An 8819-nucleotide genomic window follows, 5' to 3' on the forward strand; every position below is an offset into this window, starting at 1 on the left:
TTTCTTTTCTTTTCTTTTCTTTTCTTTCCTTTTTTCTTTTCTTTTTTTAAAATTTTCTCCCTTGTCTCTTCTTCTTTTATTTTTTTTTTCGGCCAAAATTAAGGCTCTGGTGAATGTGTTTTCTCTTGGCAGCGTGACCTGCCTTTGGAGTCGAGCAACGTGTGTTTCTCCCTATTCTTTGCAAAATTTATGTGAGAAAGGCAAATCTGGTGTACAGTGGCAGAGCTCGGTGGAGAAGTGTCCAGATAAGGCAGGGTTGGTTTGTCGGTTGGATTTTTTTTTTTTTTGGTCCAGTTTCTCCGAGGCTAAATAAATCTTTCTCCTCTTTGAGAATGGATGGGGTTGTAATTTTTAGCGTAAAGCATGAAAACTGGGGACAAATGAGCCCTCTTCTCTGAAGTGACAAGCGACAATGGAGCATATACAGCCTCCTGCGGTTCGCCATGCTGAAACAAGCGTGCCCCTCCGCAGCAGAGAGAAGGAGAGCGCTTGGAGACCATATGGTTTTTGAATTTTCTTCACAATTTCCAGACAATTTGATGGATTAGGTTAACCCTCCCTTCCACTGTTTAACTCCACAACAATGGGAGCAGAGCTGTTCTCCCTTCGTCGGGGCATCTGTGCTCTTCTATTCTTCTCTCTTTCTCTCTTGGTATTTGGAACAAGCCTATGAATTACAATGAAATTCACTTTTCTTTAGTATTATTTGGAAGAGCACTTGTTTTCCGCCACCTCCCACCCCCACTCCGACATCCCGTCTTTTTTCTTTTTCTTTTTTTTTTTTACCTCCGAATGATAGCTTTGACTTCTGTCCAGATCTCTCGGAAAGCCTTCAATCTTGTCCTTAAGTGTTTTTATGCTAAACAGCCAAATCGTAAATGCTGAGAAACTGTGACATTTATGTGAAGATCTAGTTAAAGGGCTTTATTTGTTTTCTTTATCTGTTTTTTTTTCCCCATTCCCTCTCCTGTTCCCCCTCCTCTCCTGTCCCCTCCCTCCCCCCAGTCTTTTATTCTTTTGTCTTGGAATGGATTTAATGAGGCTGCAAACACTACAATTCAATATAAGCAAGAAATAAAAAAAAAAAAAAGGGTGGCTGGGTGTATGGAAAATAGACTGGGAGTTAATTTGGGTTTCTGATCTATTGACTTCTGAGCGCAAAGAGAAAAGATGCAGGGCCGCCTTACACCCGCAGAAGTTTACCACACGTGGCTGGGGCGGGATAGTAAATAAAGCCTCCTCCTGAAGATTTGCAGCCTGTTAATTTGGCTCGCCCCCCATTTCAAAATAGCTGGGATTTTGGTTATTTAATCTGCATATTGACAAACCAAAGCTTTTTTCTTTTTTTTTTTTTTTCTATCTTAAAATGAATCACCGGCTTGTACCCCTCGTTTTTTATCCAGTTTGGAACGCGCCGTTCCCTGAGAGCACCTACCTGAGCAGACATATCGCTCGGGCTTTCCCTCTCCCTCGAATTTTAGATACAACACGGTTGTTTTTTTTTTTTTTTCTTCTTTAGTTTTATTTTTCTGGGGTTTTTTTGGGTTTTTGGTTTGGGTTTTTTTGGTTGGGTTTTTTTGTTGCTGTTGTTTTTGGGGGGTTTTTTTGGGGGGGAATGGTTTGGTTTTTTGTTGTTGTTGGGGGGGGTGGTTTTTGGGGGTTTGATTGGGGGGGGGAGCGGGGGGAAACGGTTTGTTTGTTTATTTGGTTTTGCTGCGGTTTTTTTCCCCGCAGAAGCAGTAGGGACGCTGTGACAGCGCTGAATCGTGCCCTCTGGGCTGACCCAGCCGCAGCCCTTCCCGGCCAGTTCGTAGGGTTGCTGCCGTGATGGCGGCACAGAACCCCTCCTGCGCGACCCAGACCCCCAGATTACCCCAAATTCGGGATCTCCAGATCTGCCCCGCAGACCCGGCCGCCTCCGGCCGCTCCGCTCCCTGGCCAGCGCTGCCCCGGAGAAGTGGGGAGCTGGGCCGAGACCCTCGGGACTTACTGACTGGGGACACCCGGGGCAGCGGGCCTTCACCCTGCCCCCAGTATTTCCTGCATGGATTCACAGAGGGGTGCAAAACGGGCCCGTTTTCCCACCCCTGGGCAAACATTCAGAGCTCCCAGTCCGGTGCTCCGTGCTCTAGGGATCGGCTCACCGCGATTCCCTCTGTGGAAGGGTAGACATGGGGCAGGGGGAGTGACCGGCCTTCCCCAAATCATTCCCGACAGGAAAAAAAGCGCGTCAAACCGCTTAAATCCCACAGGTCCTGGCCCGCGGAGGTGAAAACTCCCAATTTGGCAAGAGGGTGCAGGGAAGCATGGAAGGGCTTTGCGGAGTGGTCTGGAGGCCAGGTGGTCCCCACCACCCACCCCGTCGGGGGCTGCGGTGTTCCGTGTCACCCCCGTCGGGGTGGGCGTGGGCGCTGGTCGCGGGCAGGTGCGGGCAGAGACTGCGCTCCTGCCGCGGGCATGGCGACTCCCGAGGGTCTCAGTCCAGCCCGCATCTCAGCCACCGCTGTTGCCTCCTGACAGAAACCCCATTTCTCAAACGTAGGAGCCGGACCACCCCTCCTCCCACCTCATACTCATCCTTCATCCCCAAACTTGACACTGCCTTAGATTTCGTTCTGAGGTGTGAAGGGAGAGGGAGGTGAGGGGGCGGTGGGGGGTGTTGTCTGCTTGGAAATGCCACCCTTTAGTGTTTGGGTGGGGAGGGGGTACGCTTTTTCTTTTTCCTGAGAGGGGTGGGGAAGATCTATATTTGATCTTGTTCACTTCACACAGGGTTCCCAGACGGAGAATAAAGCCCCCTCCTGAATTATCCAACAGGGCTGAAGCAGGTTGAGTCAGTGAAATTCAGTTCCTTATTTTATGAGGTGTCAGGGCTGATGTCGAATATGGCAACGATAACTAATACTACAGTCTGAGGGACCAGAACGTGGTAATTAATCCCAAAGACTTAAGTGTATTTTAGATCAGGAGAAAAAAAAATCACTAATTCAATCGTCCGGAAAATTGAAGTTTGATGCATGAGTCTCTGCTGAAAGGAAAGGCTTTTTCTTCCCGATTCTGGGGTTGGGGCAGGAATCGCAGCCTCTCTCCTCCGCTCCCCAGAAAGGCCCCGGTACAGGGCCGCTGCCAGCCCGCCCCCGGCCCGCTGCACACCGGGGACGGGCACGCCGAGGGACGGGGGAGGCAGAGGGCTTTCCCTGCTTTCCTCTGCACCCTACATGGTCCATCCCGCTTGCCCCCCGCAGCAAACATTGCCCATTCGCTAGCATATCGTCACCGTTCCCTTGTGTCGCGACACGCGGAAAGACTGCCGTGCAGAGCAGCGCGTCCCAGTCACTTCTGGCCTCCCACTGTCCCCGTATCTCCGGCAGCGGGTCTAGGGGGGCTTCAGCGTTTTGCCTGCCGCCACGCCCCCCTCCAGCTCCCGGCTCCGGGGCAGGGTCCGTATTTGTTCTCTCGGCTCTCCGGCTGTTCTCTCTCTGGGGAGATCGGGTCCCGTTCTGTGCTCGAGCGAGGGGACGGGCACACCAGGACAGCCCGGGCAGGGCCGGGGGCACCGGGAAAGGGGAGGGTCCCGATGCCGAGATATCGGTGGGGCCCCTCTCGCTGCATTCAGCCCCACGGCCCTGAGCGTCCGTCTCCGCGCCCCTCGGCCCCGGACACCCTTCGGTCTTCTTAAGCTGCGGTCGCTCCTACGGGCCAAAGCGGGGACGCCCCGTCGGACCGCTCCTGACGTCGCGTCCTGCCGGCCTCGCCGCCGCCCCCCCCCCCCGGGGGCCTGGAGCGTCCATCCGCCCCCACGGGCCGGGCTGGCACCTCTAGGGTGGCCCTGGGATCAAGGTGTCTCTTCTGCAATGAGGGGTGGCACCTTCTCCGTGAGCACCGACGGCCAGGCCCTGCGCCCTCCCCGTCCAGGTGAGACCACGGTGGGTGGCGAGCAAAGGCCAAAGAGAGCCCGAGATCTTCACCCCGATCTGTTTGTCAGGGTTGAGCCTGTCCCAGTGGGACCTGTCCCTTCATCTGCCCCCATCCCGGGCCCGGTTTCCCTACGGGAACGTCCCCACTGCTGTGGGAAGGGGCCCAGGCACCCAGGGGAATTGCTCGTAGCCCTGTTGTATGGGTCATACGCAGAGACGGCAGCGGGAGGTATGACGTCATCAGCGCTCACAGTGACTTCATCATCCCTCCCACTAAAGGCAAGTGGCTGTCGAAGCGGAGCCCTCGAGGGGGCTGCCGTCAGCGCCGAGACAAGCGGACCGGGGGGTGTGAGGGGGGGTCCTATCCCTCCCGGCACTGGACGTTCAAGGTGATGCCTTAACTGCGGGGAAGCAAAAGATGCCCGAGGTCTGCCCGCTGCCGCGAGTCCTCCCACGGCAGCGCTCCGGTCCCTGCCCTCGGGCCCTTCCTCGGGCCCTTCCTTCCTCCCGCCTTTGCCCATTGCCCCGCAGCCCCTCCGCAGCTCTGCTCGCGGCGCGCATCGCTGCGCGGGGCCGGACCTGGGACGGGGCGGGGTGCGCGGGGGTGTAAACACGTGTAGGGGCCATACCGGTAACACGTGTGAGGCTGTATCCGTACTCCCACCCTCACAGCTACAGACTGCACACCTTCCCCTCACTTTTTTCCCCCCCATGCTAGCCCAGCGTATCTCGGGGAGGAAGAGCCGGCCGCGCTGCCCGCTCGGCGCAGTGAGAGCAGCCGCACCCGAGGCGGGAGCAGCATCTCTGCACCGCTCGGAGGGGACATCGAGGAGTCGCGCGCCGGCGGGCCCGGCCAGTGTTAAATCAGCCCATTTGGGCTGAGGAAGGGAGAAGCAAACAGGAAGAGGAGAGAAAAATAATTGCATATTTAACGAGCAGCTCGGCGAAAGGTGGTTTTCCCGGGATGGCACGGGCGGCAGGTTGGGTCGTGGGGCCGCCGTGGGGCCGCACATCCACCCGCGTCCGCTGGCTCACACGCAGGAACCACCGTGTGCTGGAGTCGTTATCATTTTTGTTAACTTTTTATCGACTGTTTGCTAGATGGCATGTCACTAAAGTGTATGATTTGAGATGAAAAATTAGACAGATTAACCCGAGGGGAGAGCCTGATTGATTACTAAATAGGATCAATTTGAAAGTTTTAGTCATAACGTTTCTGTAGAGCCCCTTAATACTTCAAACTTCAATTTTACGGGCTATTGAACTAAGCATGTTCCTGACAAAATTGATATATGTATTAATTTGCTTTAACTGTTGATTAATTACTCTCCACTGAAAGAATTATATGGAGCTGTTTGCCTCAGATTTGCATATTAATCAAATTCTAGTTGATAATTCAGTTGGTGCGATGGATTTGGAGATGGGAGGGGGCCGAGGGCAGGGCTTGCAGGAGACAGAGAGAGAGAGAAAAAAAAAAAATATATATCGCTAACCTCTGCTTCCTCCCCAGGTTTTCCATCTCGAGTCCCCTCTCTCCCCACCCCTTTGCTCCCCTCACTGCTTAGCTGCCAGTTAGTGCATTAAAATCAAAGATGCAGAACGCGTTACCCTGGCTATTTGGTGAAAACAGAAATTGCCTGTCCGGTTTTTATGATGTTCTCAGCCTGAGAAGGCTGCACTTTAATGTGTCCTGTCAACATGTCTGGGATTTAAAGGGAAAACGGCACAATTTAGCGCTGGGTAATTAATGACAAAGCGCCCCAGCCGTTAGGATGGCACCGACTCCCCCAGCCCCTCCGAGTGATGCCCGGTCCGGGAGGAGCATCCCTGGCTGCCGGCGCCCAGCCTCGGCGGGATGAGAGGCGCTGTATTTCTTGCTCGGTGTAAGGCAGCGGGCTATAGGACCGCTGTTCTTAAATGGCGAGCAAATTAACAAGAAAATAAAATTAATTGGAGAGGCTCCGGCTCGCTATGCGCTGAGGAAGGATAACGATGTGGGAAGTGGGGAGGTGTCCGGGCGGTTACTTCTCACGGATGGGGTTGCGCCCTGAGCCTGCCCGACCCAGTTCTCCTGCTCCCTCCCTGCGCATCCCGCCCGGTACCGGCCCGGTTCGGGCTGCGACCGGCAGCCGAGAGGGGGCTGCGGACGGACACGGGGACATAAATATTTCCTGGTGTGCGCCCAGCTATACACGCCCGGAGATTCCGCTTCCTCCCACCTCTGCTTCCACCCCACCCCTGCGTCCATCCGTCCATCCTTCCAGCCGGAGCATCCCTGCAACTCTCGCACTCCCTGTCCGAAACTCTGCCTCTTCAGAAGCCTTAAACATCGACACACCCTCCCTGCGGATCGTGATGGTCTGGTTATAGAAACTTTTCCGCCCCCCCAAATATACGGATTCAAAGGGTAACAGTGTAATTAAAACCAGATAATTAATGAGACAATATTCCTACGACTTACATCTTTAATGAACAAAACCCTTCAGGGCCAACGTGCTCTTCCAGGCTCATTAAAGAGAATAAAGTTGTGGAGCTTATGTACTTCCCAGTGTGTTAATAATAAACCAGCAGTGTACGCTTTTTAAAAGCATAAGAGCTGATGCTTTCCACACCTTGAAAGAGCCTCGCAGAGCCTTCTGCGGCGCTTTAAATATTTTTAATGCAAAGTAAGGTACGACGAATGCTACGAATCTCCCTTCCCGTTGTTTTTGACGGTCTACACAGCAAAGCACTCTGCTGATTCCACGCCTTTAAAGCAGACCCAAAATACAGAGAAAGAAGGAAAAAAACCAGCAACTGTATCTTGCAAACTTTCTAGAACTCTTATTCGTTTTCTCTCTCTTTCTCTACCTCTCTCCCTCCTCTCCTCGGTGTTGTTTGGCTTCGGGAACACGCAGCCACCCAGGCACGTACGGAACCCCTTTGTTTATTTCCAAATATATTTAAGAAAATAACAGCCCTGGGTTTAATGCTGAGAATATACAGCCTGTATTTGCTGCGCGCTTCTATACATTTAAGCTTCTTGTTTCCTCCCAGATCCTTCCTGTGGAAGCTCCCGAGGTAATATTTCCATTTTAGTACTTTGCAAGCTTCTAACTCAAATTGTTATTGCTTCACATTTTTAAAGTTTACTTAGCAAAAGGCCCGGATAACGTGAGCTGCTTGCAAGCTCGGAGAGAGACGAAAGGGCCTTGCCTTCAGCTACACTCTGCAAATGTGTAGGGATAGGGGCTTTTAGGGATGAGTTATACAGCAATCAGCTTAGTAAATCTGCATGCAGAAAGGATGCTAATTAGTCTTAATAGTCTACCAATATGCCCCAAGACTGGAGACACAACAACGTAAATCTGCTACCGATAAATATTTTTAATTGTTAAATTTACTGGAAAGAAAAGAGTATTTTTCCGTAGCGAAAGCGGAGGACGCGGCGGGGCCGGGCTGCAGCACGACACGCTTCGCTCCTCGGCGAGGCCGAGGCGGAGGCAGAGCCACCCCGCTCCCCCTGGCAGGGGCCCCGGGCCGCCCCGACCCCCAACGCCTCCCCTGCCACCCCCCCGTAGCCTTGCCCCCCGGGAGGGAGGGGGAGCGCCTGCTTAGATTGTGCTTGGTGAAATTAGTGATGTATCACGTTAATTACCACTGTGATCTTAAAATGGTTGCAGGCCCAAGGAAAATTAATGGAAATCCAAATTCTAATTATGTGGCTGGTGTTAAAGAGTTGAACTAAATACCCAGGAAGGGAAATTGGATGATAATGTGGAAATATGCTACATTTTCTGGCTGCTTGTGGTTATTGCATCATGAAGCCTAATAAACGCATTATCAGAGATACTGCTGGAGGATAATCTTGGGGATATAAATGGGGAGGGGGGTATGGTGGTGCCTGGGATAACTGCAAAAACCAATGAAGAAATTCAGAGATCCGCTAATTTTGCTCCATCCTTGACCGACGAGTGCGGGCCCAGCCCTGTGTGCCGGGGTTTGCAAGGAGAGAGACGGGAGCCCCGAGAGGGGTGGGTATGGGGGGCGTTCCCCGAGTGGGTTTGCAGCAACATCGCCCGGGCCGGTTCCCCCCGTCACACCTCACTTGCAGGTGGGGAAACTGAGGGACGGGGGCACATCCCTCCAGGTTGCACCTCCCCGATCCCTCTGCATCTGCCCCGGAGTCACCCAGCAATCGCATATGGAGAACTAATTAATTAACACAATTAAGCTTTCGGAACCCGGGGCTGAAACCCGGGGGGTTGCAGAGAAAAGCCGGGGGGGACACGACACTGAGTGCGGAAATGTGTGTTGCGTTCGACCCACGCGTGTCCGCGGGGAAGGGGGGAAAAAACACCTTCCCAGGGGCTTAACCCTTCCCTCGCCAGCGGTCTCGGGGTCCTGGGTTTCAGCGCTAAGATCTCAGCCTCATCCATCACCGAGTTAAAAAAAAAAAAATCAAGAGGGAAACCAATACAGACAAACACATCAAGACTCAGGAGTGGCGACCCTTGGAAAAGGCAGGGTCCAACCAGATATGAATCATTTTTCTTTGCATAGTTTAAAGGAATTACTAGTGATATGCACGGCTGTCACTGCAAACTACATTTATGGATTTGCAAGTCATTTCCATAAATCAGCTGCATTGGATCCATCAGAAGAGCAGAGCCCGGCGTCGGTGCGAAGATGATGGAGCTCTCTTTGAACGTATAATGAAGTGTTCCAAGGGCTGCAGTTATTTTTCTGCTTGTTAAGGATTTTTTTTTGAAGGGGGAGGGGGTCCTTTTCGAATTTGATTTTAAATTAAAACGTCGCCAAGAGATGTTTTATTGGTGATCACCCTTATGATAAATTTATGCTTCAATAATTACTTTTCACAGGATATCGATTTCCTCTGGCAAAAGCCTTTCTCCCTCTTCC

Source organism: Corapipo altera, unplaced genomic scaffold (genome assembly GCF_003945725.1).
Source record: "Corapipo altera isolate COAL_440 unplaced genomic scaffold, ASM394572v1 56, whole genome shotgun sequence".
NCBI classification, from domain to species: Eukaryota; Metazoa; Chordata; class Aves; order Passeriformes; family Pipridae; genus Corapipo; species Corapipo altera.